The sequence below is a fragment of the Podarcis cretensis genome (assembly GCF_951804945.1).
Source record: "Podarcis cretensis genome assembly, chromosome: 5".
Lineage (NCBI taxonomy): Eukaryota > Metazoa > Chordata > Lepidosauria > Squamata > Lacertidae > Podarcis > Podarcis cretensis.
The window spans coordinates 1,642,668-1,656,154 of NC_137174.1; positions in this window are offsets into that span (position 1 = coordinate 1,642,668).

Here is a 13,487-nt window from a genome sequence, read left to right on the forward strand (position 1 = left end):
TACCTGATACCAAGAACTTTTCCACAAAAGGGCCTAACGGTTTGGTTGTTGTTTTCTCAGAGGTATGCCAATGTTCTGCAGCACTTTCTCAAAATTAAGCATGCATGAACATTTCAGGCTGAGGTTGCACGTCTCTTCATGTAACAACAACAATAACAACACATTTACCTTGGAGTTAGTCTCACTGGACTTAGTGGTGAGGATAACAGGAAGTAGAACCATGAACTCCTTGGAGGAAGGGCAAGGAATAATAATGATAATAATAACAACGGAATGGGCTGTGTTACTGATGCTCAGTGATAACCAGCTCTAATCTGGAGGGATATATTTTAAATTATTGGTCATGTCCCATGGGCGTAGCCAAGCGGGGTAGGGGGCAGTTGCCCCCATAAATAAATAAAATAACTAACTAACTGAGGTTCTGCCCCACCAACAAAAATCCTGGCTACGCTCATGTCATGGCCCCAGAATGGAAGATACCACACTTAACTGCACTTTGCTGCGATGTGCTTTGCAGCTACAGTGGTACCTCAGGTTACATACGCTTCAGGTTACAGACTCCACTAACCCAGAAATAGTGCTTCAGGTTAAGAACTTTGCTTCAGGATGAGAACAGAAATCATGCTCCGGCCGCGCGGCAGCAGCAGGAGGCTCCATTAGCTAAAGTGGTGCTTCAGGTTAAGGGCATCTCAGCCAATTACTGGCAACAACCAACTGAAGCAAGTCCCAGAAGTGGCTGGAAAAGGAGACGGAACAGGGGTTGGAAGGGCAGCAGCAAAGAAAGCTGAACAGGGGGCAATGGGGCAGAGTGGCCTTAGGCATGCTCTGCCATCACATGAAATGACCTGGAACGCAAACCCCACGCAAGTGCAGAGGCTTCACCACTGCACCTCAGCATATATCAGTGCATTAAAATATACACTGGAAGGAACACTGAGATTTTTGCAAAGACTTTAACAAGGATTTAAAATACACAACTTGAAAGAAAAATCTCTGGCTATAAGAAAGGGTGGGGTTAAATTCTATGAATTTAGAAAATGGATAAAAGTCGGCCTTGCAGCAGCATCAACAAACAAAGTAGAGCATTACAATGTAGTTCATTCAGGGGTGTTGCAGCCATGCTGATATGTGTATATGGCACTTAAACAACAGGGAATTATGGCTGCTGATATGGTAATTGCAGAGGTACAGAGAAAAAAGTGGGTGGGTCATGTGAAATTCATGACATTCTTGAGGTGAACTCAGACACCACAAGCATGAGTCACTTCAGTGGTGTATGCTTGGTGTGACTTGCTTTGTACAAGTGCATTGTTCATTTTCAAGAGAGGCTCAAACATGTGCTCCATCTCAGAGCTGATTTTTTGTTTTTGTTTGCTGCTTTTTGTTCTAGAGAGATTTTTCTGACGTGTTTTCACTCCTTTGGCCTACGCAGAGAAATATGTCTATATATGCATACCTATTACAACCAGAGAACACATTGTGGTCTATGAATGACCCTTTCAGACTCTGCTGTGGATGTGTCCGTGCCTATATTTTAAAACCAGAAGGAAAAGAAGGGCAACAACAAATTAGTAATGCCTTGCACATTTCAACAATGTGCCTTGAGCACATTCCCCATAAGAACCAGAACTCTGAGAATATACTCAATAGCTACACAACAGCCTTAAACTATAGTTTAGCTCCATGTGAATGCTGAAAATGGTAGTTTTGTGGGAGGAGTGACTTGGGATACTGAGAAAACCCAGCAAATTACAATTGCCAGGATTCCTAATGGGAGGCAGCCATTCAGAGTTGTACCTAGGGTTCCTGCGCCCTTGGTAAGGAGCTGTATCTGCACACTGTTGTGACGTGGGGTTTGTGATTTCAGCTCTCTTGACATAATATGCTGGAGACAGTTCTCTAGTAACACTTCTTTATTAAAGCAACAAGACTGGGGCCTGAGGAGAGGAGAGCTACATTTATAGGGACAGGGAACTAGCTAGAAAGGATACATTTTGGAGCGAACAATATCAGGCAATCACAGTCCTGCCTTTTGGAGGAAATCAATAAGACAGAGGATCCAAATACAGCAGCTTAAATGAACCAATAGTAGCTGTACCCTCTGGAACCAAAAGGCAGTTACTTTACCCTAATGCAAATACAGACAATAATAATACAGATATAAAATCCTTTGACTCAATACACAACACCCCTCCCCCCCTAGTGAGCACAGCAGACGTAATCTCTCAAGTTCTGTGGGGTCCTACAACTTCTCCTGACAACAGGTGTTGCCGGTTCTGGATTGGGTGTCACCTGTGGTAGGGGGGCTGCTATAGGGGTTTCGTCAGGAACAGATGGAGTCCCAGACATCTCAGGGTCCCCTACCTGTACCTCGTCATCCTGAGGACTAGCAGACCCTGGTTCATTTGCTGAAGCCCCTGGTGATTGCACCTCTGGGCCATTTTGACTCTGGTCTTGCAGCTCTGCGTTGTTAGCCAGGGATGAATTATCAGACTCCTCCCTGCTGAGCGCCCGGCGCCTCAGCTGATCTATATGTCTCTTCCAAACCTGCCCATTTTCCAAGGTCACATAATAGGACACAGGTCCACTAGTCCGGGTGACCACACCAGCCACCCACCGTGAACCTCGTGAATAGTTCCTCACCCAGACCAGATCTTCAGGGGCGAAATACCTTGTTGTGTCAGTCTCAGCCTGGGGGATTGCTCTTGAATTACAGTTTGGCATTTTATCCAGGTGGACATAATCCAGCACCGTTACCAATCTTCTACCCAAGAGCAGCTCAGCTGGCGACTTGCCCGTCGCAGTACACGGTGTCGCATGCTGCAAAAATAACATTCGCGCGATGCGAGCTGACCAGTTACCCTCCATTAAGCGCGCAATGGATTCTTTGGCTGTTCTTACCATGCGCTCCGCCTGCCCATTGGAGGATGGGTGAAAGGGCGCGGATGTGACCCCTCTGATGAAGTTATCAGCCAAGAATGCCCTGAATTCTTGGGATACAAAAGCTGCCCCATTATCTGATACAATGGTCTCAGGTAACCCGTGGGTTGCAAACAGCTGCCTCAACACCTTGATTACGGCAGCTGATGCCATGCTAGGGACCATCGCCACTTCTAACCGTTTGGAATATGCATCGACGATAACCAAAAAAACCTTCCCCTGGAATGGCCCAGCAAAATCTAAGTGCAGCCGGCTCCAGGGAGATCTGGACTGCTCCCACCAGTGAACTGGTGCTCTGGCCACTTCTGGCCGCACCTCTTGGCATGCCTTGCATGTTCGTACCCATTGTTCTATGTTCTGGTCCATTCCAGGCCACCACACATAACATCGGGCTAGCGACTTCATCCTGACCATTCCCGGGTGTCCCATGTGAAGCGTCTCAAGAACCCTGTTTCTCAGTGGTGCTGGGATGATCACCCTATCTCCCCACAGGAGACAACCCTTATGCATGGATAACTCATGCTGCCTTGTCGCATAAGGCCTGAATTTGTCTTCATGCGGACCACCTGGCCACCCCCTCCCCACCCAAGTGAGCACACGGGAGAGAACAGCATCTTTCCTCGTTTTCTCAGCAATATCAGCAGCCGTTACAGGAGCCCCCGGAAGTGTTTCCAGCATCAGGGGCAATCGACTCAGCGCATCAGCGTGGCACAACCGTTTCCCCAGCACATGGGTCAAGGTGTACTGGAACCCGTTCAGGAATATAGACCAACGCAACATTCTGGGGGAGAGAATTTGTGGCGTTTGTTTGTTCGGGTTGAACAACCCCAACAGTGGTTTGTGGTCCGTTTCAATGGAGAAATGACGACCGTACACATAATCATGGAACTTTTTGATTCCTGCCACAATCGCAAGCACCTCTTTGTCAATTTGAGCATAGTTGCGCTCCGTGGGCGACAACGTACGGGAATAGAAAGAGATGGGCTTTTCCGACCCATCCGGTTCCCTATGACTCAGCACCGCCCCCAGGCCGTATTGAGAGGCATCACATGCCAGGACCAGCGGCTTCGATTCATCATAATGAGCAAGGACGCTCTTGCTACTCAGCATTCCTCGCAAGGAGTCAAAAGCCTTCTGCTGCTCCTGCCCCCATCGCCACACATTCTTTTTCTGCAACAGTCTATGTAATGGTTCAGCTACCAAAGCTTTCTGGGGTAAGAATGAATGATAAAAGTTAATAAGTCCCAGGAATGACTGCAACTCCGTCTTGTTCTGTGGTCGTGGTGCCTCGATGATGGCCTTAACCTTAGCATCTGTGGGGTGGATGCCTGATGCATCAATTTTAAACCCCAAGAATTCCACAGTTGGCACCCCAAAATTGCATTTTTCTTTTTTTAGTTGCAACCCCACCTCCTTGAACTTGAGCAACACTGCACGGACACGCGCAACCAGTTCCTGTGGGTCTTTTCCAGCAATCAAAACGTCATCAAAAAATGGCAAGACCCCCAGCAGACCTCTTAACAGGCGTTCCATGAGCCCTTGAAAAATCCCTGGGGCCACACAAACTCCAGATTTTAATCTGTTAACTCTGAACGCCCCTTTATGTGTGACAATAGTCTGTGCTTCCGCTGATTGTGGGGTTACTGGCAGCTGTTGGTAAGCTTGCGCCAGGTCAAGTTTGGCGAACACCTTGCCCCCAGCCAGTTTAGCCAACAGATGTGATACAACTGGAATGGGGTATGAGTTTCCCCTAAGTGCCTTATTGATAGTACATTTGTAATCAGCACAGATCCTGACTTCCCCATTTGCTTTAAGGGGCGTGACGATTGGAGTCTCCCACTTAGCGGAGTCCACGGGTGAGAGAACTCCCTGCTTGACCAATTTATCCAGCTCTGCTTCGATCTTGGGTTGCAGCGCAAATGGCACTCGCCTTGGTTTGAGTCGGATTGGGGCCACCCCAGGGTCCAATTCGAAGTCAACTGGGGGCCCTTTATAACAACCCAGTTTTCCATTAAAGAGACCAGCAAATTCTTTGCATAATGCCTCGCTCATCTCAGGGCAGGTTTGGATTGAATTAAGCCCTGATATACTCAGTCCCAGGGCGGGGAACCAGTCAGTGCCCAGGAGACTGGGGCGACTGCCCTTCGCAATCACCAGTTTGAGTACCGCCTGTTTGTCCTGGAACTGTACTCTCACGGCACACATTCCCATGACATGGATGCGGCCCGCTGAGTATGACTGCAAAGTTGCCGGGAAGGGCTCCAGAGGGGGCAACTTACCCCTGGGGAAGAATGTCCTCGCGGTCTGGTCCGACACGATAGTGAATCCAGATCCAGAGTCCACCTCCATGTCACACAGCTGACCCTCAATCTTCACCTTGACGTGTGCCTTGCCTTGCGCTGGGAACTGCACGACCCTCCCGTTGATCTCCGTTACGTAGTGGCAGTCCTTTAGAACATGGTTTGCTGTGGCCGATCTGCGATGCTCCAGTCTAGGTGCTCCTGTCGCTCCCAACGCCGCCGATCTACAGACCCTGGCGATGTGACCTGTCTTTCCGCACGTCCGGCACATAGCATCCCGGAAACGACAGCTCTTCCGCTCATGGTTTCCGCCACAACCAGGGCACCTGCCTCGGTGATCTTTGTGCACTGTGCAGGCCTGACACACTGACTCGACCCCACAGACTGGGCTCTGGCTCGGAGTAGCCTCTAGCTCGTCCATGGCATGCGCAACTTCTATCTGTGGCTTAGGGGCCCTGCGACTGGCATCAAGCTCCTCTCTTTCATAATTCTCTATGGCGGTGGCCTCCTTCAAGACTGAAGCAAGGGTAACCTCTTCTTTAGCCACGATGCGTCTTCTGGCTTTCTTGCTGCTCAGACACCGACAAACCGATCCAGGAGAGTCTCTTCCAGATCTTGGAAGTCGCAGTGCTGAGCGAGCTTCCGCAGTTCAGCTAGAAATGCAGATACAGACTCCCCAGCACACTGCTGCCTCTTATGAAACTCCATCCGCGGGCCATCTCGGTCTCAGTAGGCGCTAAATGGCTTGTTAGGCAGGCAAGAATATCTTTGAGAGATGTCTCACTTAGCTTCGCTGGGGCAAGCAATGCCTTGGCCAGCTTGAAGGTCTCAGGCCCACAGTAGCTCAAGAATGTGGCCCTTCTTTTGCTGGCATCGGTGATCCCTTGAGCCACTGCGAAGAACTCGAAGCGTTCGACGTAGTCTTCCCACGTGTGGGGCTCTGATGGCTGGAAGGGCTCCAATACCCTTGGACTCTCCATTGTCCTGTGGGCAGGGTCGTCTTCTCAGCTGGCCAGTGAGTCTTGTTCTTAGCTACAATCCGGACTCTGAGGCAGGGCTGCATTTAACCGCTCCTCAGCATTCCGGATCCCACCTTCGTCGCCAGTTGTTATGACGTGGGGTTTGTGATTTCAGCTCTCTTGACATAGTATGCTGGAGACAGTTCTCTAGTAACACTTCTTTATTAAGCAACAAGACTGGGGCCTGAGGAGGGGAGAGCTACATTTATAGGGACAGGGAACTAGCTAGAAAGGATACATTTTGGAGGGAACAATATCAGGCAATCACAGTCCTGCCTTTTGGAGGAAACCAATAAGACAGAGGATCCAAATACAGCAGCTTAAATGAACCAATAGTAGCTGTACCCTCTGGAACCAAAAGGCAGTTACTTTACCCTAATGCAAATACAGAAAATAATAATACAGATATAAAATCCTTTGACTCAATACACAACACACACAACGCCCCTCCCATCACTTTTTGTCAATAGAAACATTAGAAATGACTACATTTTATGCAACCCAAGTACTTGAAGCATCCAGAGTGAGGGTGAGACAAGGGGGAAAGACAGAAAAAGTTGCACACCTTTGTGCTGCAATGTGAGGACAGGAAACTTTCCCACATTTCCTCTCACCGCCACAACGGCAGCAATCATGTACTCCATAGTCTCCAGCAGTAAACCTTCATACCACCTTGTCATTTCTCCTACTGTTCAGCTCCCAGCTCTTGTCTAAATATACAATCTTACACAGAAAACTGAAGACGGATTTCTGGAGTGATTTTTTGCCCCCCTCCCCCTTCCAGCCTGCACCCTTGATTTTACCAGCTCCTAGGTACAACTCTGCAGTTAAACTCATATCAAACTGTTGTAAGTCCTTGAGTAGATATACCCTGAAGGAGAACACTGCTTTGAGAGGAGGCAGGTGTTAAGTTGTGGGTGAACATATCAGACGACACAGCGATTCTTCAAACAGCTCTTGTTTATTCACAGGCCAGAACAGAACTGAACTGAATTATTCACAGGCCAGAACAGCCAGCCTGCTTATATAGAGCTCCACTAGAACGCAACAGTAACCATTTTCTGTAACTATCCAATCACTGAATGTCACTTTCGATCCCTTATTTGTATATGTGACCTGAGTGAAAACTATCTACAGTATCCCCCTGCTAGCCCAGGGTGAGAACTTCAGTACATAACACCCCTCCCCACCGAGATAAGGCGTTAGTTACAATCGTAATGGTTTCCTTATATACAGCACTACACGTAATGGTTCAATTAGGCACAAAAGCATATTGGTTACATTTCACCTACTTCCATTAGACTGACAGTATTACATGTCCAACAACATAGTCCTTTAAATAAGTTGGGCGCTTGGAACTTCCGGGTTGGCGCCAGCGCCGAATGGCGGACTCCCTCCGAGCTCCGGAGGGAGCCTGCTGGGCAGGGGTTGGGTCCCGCCGCGCCGGCGACGCGGGGACCCTCAAAAACCATGGGCGGTGATGCCCATGGACTTGGTGACTCGGCGGGCACCGTTTGTGCCCCCCCGACCCGCGAAGGAGCCTTTTTAAAGGCTCCGGAGCGGGGAACGGGGGGGGGTGTGGTGCTATGAGTCCACTGCTTCCCCTGCTGAGCGAAGCCACATGCCATTCGACGGAGAGCGCCAACTTCTTCTTTTGAAAATTTGGATTAAAAATAACAACCCGTGAGTAAATTTATCGGACCTAAAAGGAAAAATTTGTTTTATGAATTCGGAGCGAGCGGGGGAGGTGCAAAAAGGAAGTCCGCCTCCCCCCTGTTGTAGTTGATTTAACGCAAGGATTTGACAACTAAGATCGAGAGAAGAATCTGTTTATTTGAAAAAAGTTATTAATTTCACGAAGGGAAATTACAAGTAATTGTGCTGGAGGAGAAGAGTGGTTTGTGAGAACTAAAGTGTAACCCCCCGGGAACCGGGAACGATCCGTTATGAGAGACTGGTGAAGAGATATAGAAATTTTGACAGCTGTCAAAGTAGCTGTCAAAGTGGGAGAATAAAAGAGAACTTTGTTATGATGACTTTGCTGGTTAGATTCGTTACAATTTGGATATAAATTACTGAAAACAAGGGTAACAAGTTAACTTGACTGTTGGGCGTGATCTGGAAGGAAACTAAGTTACTATAATCCCTCTAGAGGGAGTTTTGGGACATTGCAAGAATGGTGGCAAGTGGAAAAATACTCATGGAATTGAATAGGACTTTTTATCTCCTGGGAAAGCTGCAAAAACGAAGCATTATTTTGTCTACAGAGGTCTCTACACTAAAGGAGACAATGGATTTATCTATTGAAGAATGGAAGGGACTTGACGTAAGTTTGTGTTCCTGAACAAATAAAGCCTCTGTAGAGGAACTAGAAGTTTTTGAATTAGAAAGTTTTTGCAGCGGAACAGGAAAAGAAACCTGAGGAATAAGAACTGGACTAAGCTCGAAGTTGGAACATTTGGGACATCCAGACTTTAAAAGGATCAAGATACAGAATTTGAGTTTTACTCTTAAATATAGAGGTCTGGATGGAAGAAGAATGATCTTTTCTGAGAGTTTCTCTGAGATTGGGCCTTTTGAAACTAAAGACTACCAAAAAGACGGCAAAGTGGAATTGAGAGAGATTTAGATATGGACGTGGGATCTCCAGGCTGGCAGTAGATAGATGGATGGATTTTGGGGATCGAAACCGGGAAAGGGGGGAGGGAGATTAGGAACCCAAAGGCTGTAAAATTATATCTTTTTATTTTCTTTTGTTTTACTTTGTGTGACAAAAAAGGGGGAATTCGTGGAAGGGAACTGGGGTCGATCTTAGGGAAGTATAAAAAATATAAAGAGAAATGGTTATACAAGATAAATTAAATTGAACAATGGGCTAACTATAATTATAATAAGGTTTTAAAATTTGGGGTAAGAACTTGTGGAATTAATCTAATGGAAATGGACTACAAGAGGGGGAGGGATGGGGAAGTCCTGGAAAGATGTTAATGAAAGTAAGGTTTTAAATGCAAATGTTTTTCTTTTTCTTTTTTCTTTTTTTATTCTGGATTTTTTGGAAATTTTAATAAATATCATTTTAAAAATAAATAAATAAATAGGTTGGGCACTTGGAAACTCTGCCAGACCGCCGGGGACCGGTACCCAGGTCCGGGGGCCGCCCGATTCTTGCTGAGGCTGTGGCGCGACCCTAGGTGGCATTGAAACCAAGTCCCCTGGATCCGCTGCTGTGGGTGGAACATCTGCAAGTGGAGTTGGCGGAATGTCAGGCACGGTAGTGGTCTGAGTCTGTGGGAAGTCCGGCAGACCCTCTGAAGCGGCTTGGTTCAGCTCCACGCCTGCAGTTTGTGAGGGAGGTGTAGGTGGAGCCTCACCATCTGTAAGTGTCTGTTCCAGAGGTAGAACGCATGGCGGGCAGCAATCTTGGACGGCTTTGGCGCATAGTGGTTGCGGAGCTTCTCTTGAATCGTGTCCCACGGTGTTGCCTGGACTGCTACAGGCGCAACCAATGCTCGGACCATCTCAAACACCTCAGGCCCACAGAGGCTGAGCTTATGCTCCTGTGATACTTCCGTCAGCTCGTTGGCTTGGAGGTAGCAGTTGAACCGAGCGAGGTAGGAGTCCCATGATTCAGAGGCTGGCGCAAACGGCTGTAGAGGCACAAATGAAGCCATGGTTCTGATGCTGATGTGGAGGCGATGGATGGAACACAGTGCTCTAGCCAGAACGGTCAGCTCTGAATTGGTTCTGTTCAGTGATTTCGCTGGGTGTTTCAGCTCAGTGATTCAGCCACATCTGGCTGTGCTCTGTTGTCCATCCATCCCATCCTCGTCACCAGTGTTAAGTTGTGGGTGAACGTGTCAGACGACACAGCGATTTTTCAAACAGCTCTTGTTTATTCACAGGCCAGAACAGAACTGAACTGAAGGGTTCAGCCAGCCTGCTTATATAGAGCTCCACTAGAACGCAACAGTAACCATTTTCTGTAACTATCCAATCACTGAACGTCACTTTCGATCCCTTATTTGTATATGTGGACCTGAGTGAAAACTATCTACAGTATCCCCCTGCTGGCCCAGGGTGAGAACTTCAGTACATAACAGCGGATGTTTTTGCTTGTGAAGAAGACACCTTGCCAAAACATGCTGCAGATTATTATTCAGTCCAGTTGATTTGCTATTTGGCACTGTGACATTTGTGACAGGTCTTTTCCTTTATTCAAGCAGGCCACTGTTTCAGAACACTTTAGTTTGATCACAGGTCAGCCTGTCCCAGGACTTATATTACAGGACAAGGAAATTTTTGTAAACTGCAGTAGGAGTCTCTACATGGAAAAACAGAAACATTACAATCTATACTGGTTAAACTGATTTTGCAGTCATATTCTTATTCCTAAGAGCCCCATGCATTGACTACAACAGAACTCAGCTTAAAGTTTCCAGTTTATTTTATTTAACAGGATTTATATGCTGCTTAGAATGATAGATAACTACCACTGCAATGGTGGTTGGAGTTTCCCATGTCTATCATATGTCTGCTTTTTGAATGTGTTATAATCTGTTGTAGGAAAACATCATCCAAATCTTCAGTCTGGCTTTGAAGTCTGTAGTAGAGACCCACACTAACAGTTGTTAGGTAACAGTTGTTTCTCTCTCCTGCAATTTTTACCCAAATACCTGGTACTCTCAATCTGCTTTTAATGCTCCAAGTCATGGATCTCTTCACAACTGTACACATCTTTTACATATAATGCTCCTACTTCTTCTTTCCTGTTTCATCTATTCCATTTGAACAGGTTATACCCCTTCATTTCTACATTCCAGTCATGTGTCTCATCCCACCAGGTTTCAGTAATGCCTACCCATAGGGTTGCCATATGTCCAGGAAAATGCAGACATGTTCTCTTTTGGGGGCCAACATGCCCACCTGGGCGGATTTTTACATTTTAAAGGAAATGTCTGGGTTTGGGGGGGGTGGCTTGGGCTCAGGCATCTTGGGCTGTTCTGCATGCCACAGCCACTGCCAGCCTGGGCCAGGGAAAGAGGCGCACATCCACAATAACCCCCCCCCCCATGCTCACCTGCTTCTTTCTCCTGCTTGGGCTATCCTCTTTTTTGCTCTTCAATATATGGCAACCCTACCTACCAGGTCATATTTGCCATTCTATAATAAAAGCTTGAATTCATCTTTATTGTTTCCCATACTCTGTGCATTAGTATAGAGAAAACTGAAACCATGAGCTATTCCCTCCAGCTGCTTCCTTCTTGTAGTTTCATGTCCCTTAGCAGATTTCTGTAGCACCACCACAGTTTCCTGTGCATCAATGAAACTATTATGCCCAGTACCAGGTGTTCCCCTGTCGTCCATAATATTGTCTTCCTCTCCCTCAGGATTTAGTTTAAACCTCTCCTGATCTGGGTCACAAGACTCTTAGCAACCACACGCTTATTAACCACTGTTAAGGTGCAATCCATTTTGCCACAAGTCCTTCCTCAAGGAACTGGAGACCTGTGCTTTTTTTCAGGGGGTACTCAAAGGTACACAGTACCAGCACCTATTTTTTGTTGTTGTTAAAAAGTGTGGGACTTACTGTAACAACTTCATGGTGAGTACCGACACCTCTTTTTCTAGGGAAAAAAGCACTGCCGGAGACGATGGCCTCCAAAACCAAACCTTTCCTGATAACACAATCAGCACAGCTAGTGGTTTAGTTCCAGTATTTTCCTCTGTCTTTCTGGGCCATGACCTTCGACAGGAAGGAGTAATGAAAATACCATCTGTGCTCTAAGTCTCTTCAGCTTCCTGCCCGTAGTCCCTTGCTATATGTTGAAGACTGTGTTTGCCAATATTGTTTGTACCCACATGAATCAGAAGGAAGGGGTAATGGTCAGCAGGCTTTATAAGACTTGCAGCTTCTCTGTAACATCATGACTCTTTGCACCTGGAAGACAGCACAGCTCCCGGGACATCCTGTTACCTCCACACACTGCTGCCCCAGTCCCCCTCAGTAGGGAGTCACCTACCACGTTTACATGTCTCTTCCTCCTCTAGGGAGTGGCAGGAATTGTTTTGTACCTTCCATAGCCACGTCAGTATATTCTGAGGTCTGCAGCTGCTGGCTTGCTCCTCTAGCCCAGAATCGGTGTCCAAAGTGAGGGCACAGAATTTGCAGCTCCAGCAGCACCACATGGCCTGTTTAGGGAAGCTTTTAATGTTTAACAGACTATTATATTTTTATATTTTGTTGGAAGCTGCCCAGAGTTGCTGGGGAAACCCAGCCAGATGGGCAGGGTATAATTAAATTATTATTATTATTATTAAGAAGAAGAAGAAGAAGAAGAAGAAGAAGAAGAAGAGTGGACAGTCCACTCTGCTCTATTAGGAAATTTCTTATCTTGTCCCATATTCAAAGTGTTTGTAGGTGAAGCTCATGTTCTTGTAGCTTCTCTTCCAGCAAGGCAACCACCTTGCACTTGCTGCAGGTATAGTTTTTCACAGCCTGGTTCAGGTGTTGCAGGGCACTGCAGCAGTTCCCTCAGCATCCATGTCTCTTGGTACCATGCATACCATTAAGCAGCACTCTGGGCTTCCCCATCAAAATGCCCTCACAAACATCCCTGTTTAATCTAAATAGTTTATGTAAAAAAAAATTAAAACATTGAAAATTACTGATAAAACCAGATGTTAATAACTCAAACTCTCTGTCTGTTAATATTAGGCAGGTTTCTTTGGTGTATAATCTTCTATGCCTGCTATCAGGGCCATCTTAACCATAGGTGCCAGGGGTGCGGGGCACCCAGGGGCGCCAGGCCAAGAGTCCGGGGCCCAAGAGTTGGAGTCCAGGGAAGAGCCTGCCCATTGGAGCTTCTATTTCGCCGCTTGGTTTCACCGTCTCATGGGCAGTGTAGTTCCCCCACCTCGAAGAAAACAACATCGCCTCAGGGCTGGGGTCCAGTAACGGGAGAAAGACCGTTTGGGAGGCGAGTGGTGCCTGGTTGGCCCTTTGTTCATGCCATATTGTCACATTTCTATGTTCTGCTTGCATGCTGGAGACGTAGGCTTAGCCCCCGATTGCCCTGTTGAGGAAAAGGGTGCTACCCAGCATCCTGTTCGCGCTTTGAATGGGGAGTCGTACTGTGTTTGCTGGGAAGGATGCCGCCGACAGCATCCGGTGGGACTGGTTGCCAGGTAGGCTGGCCCCGCCATGAGGGAAGGCCGGCAGCAGGGTCCA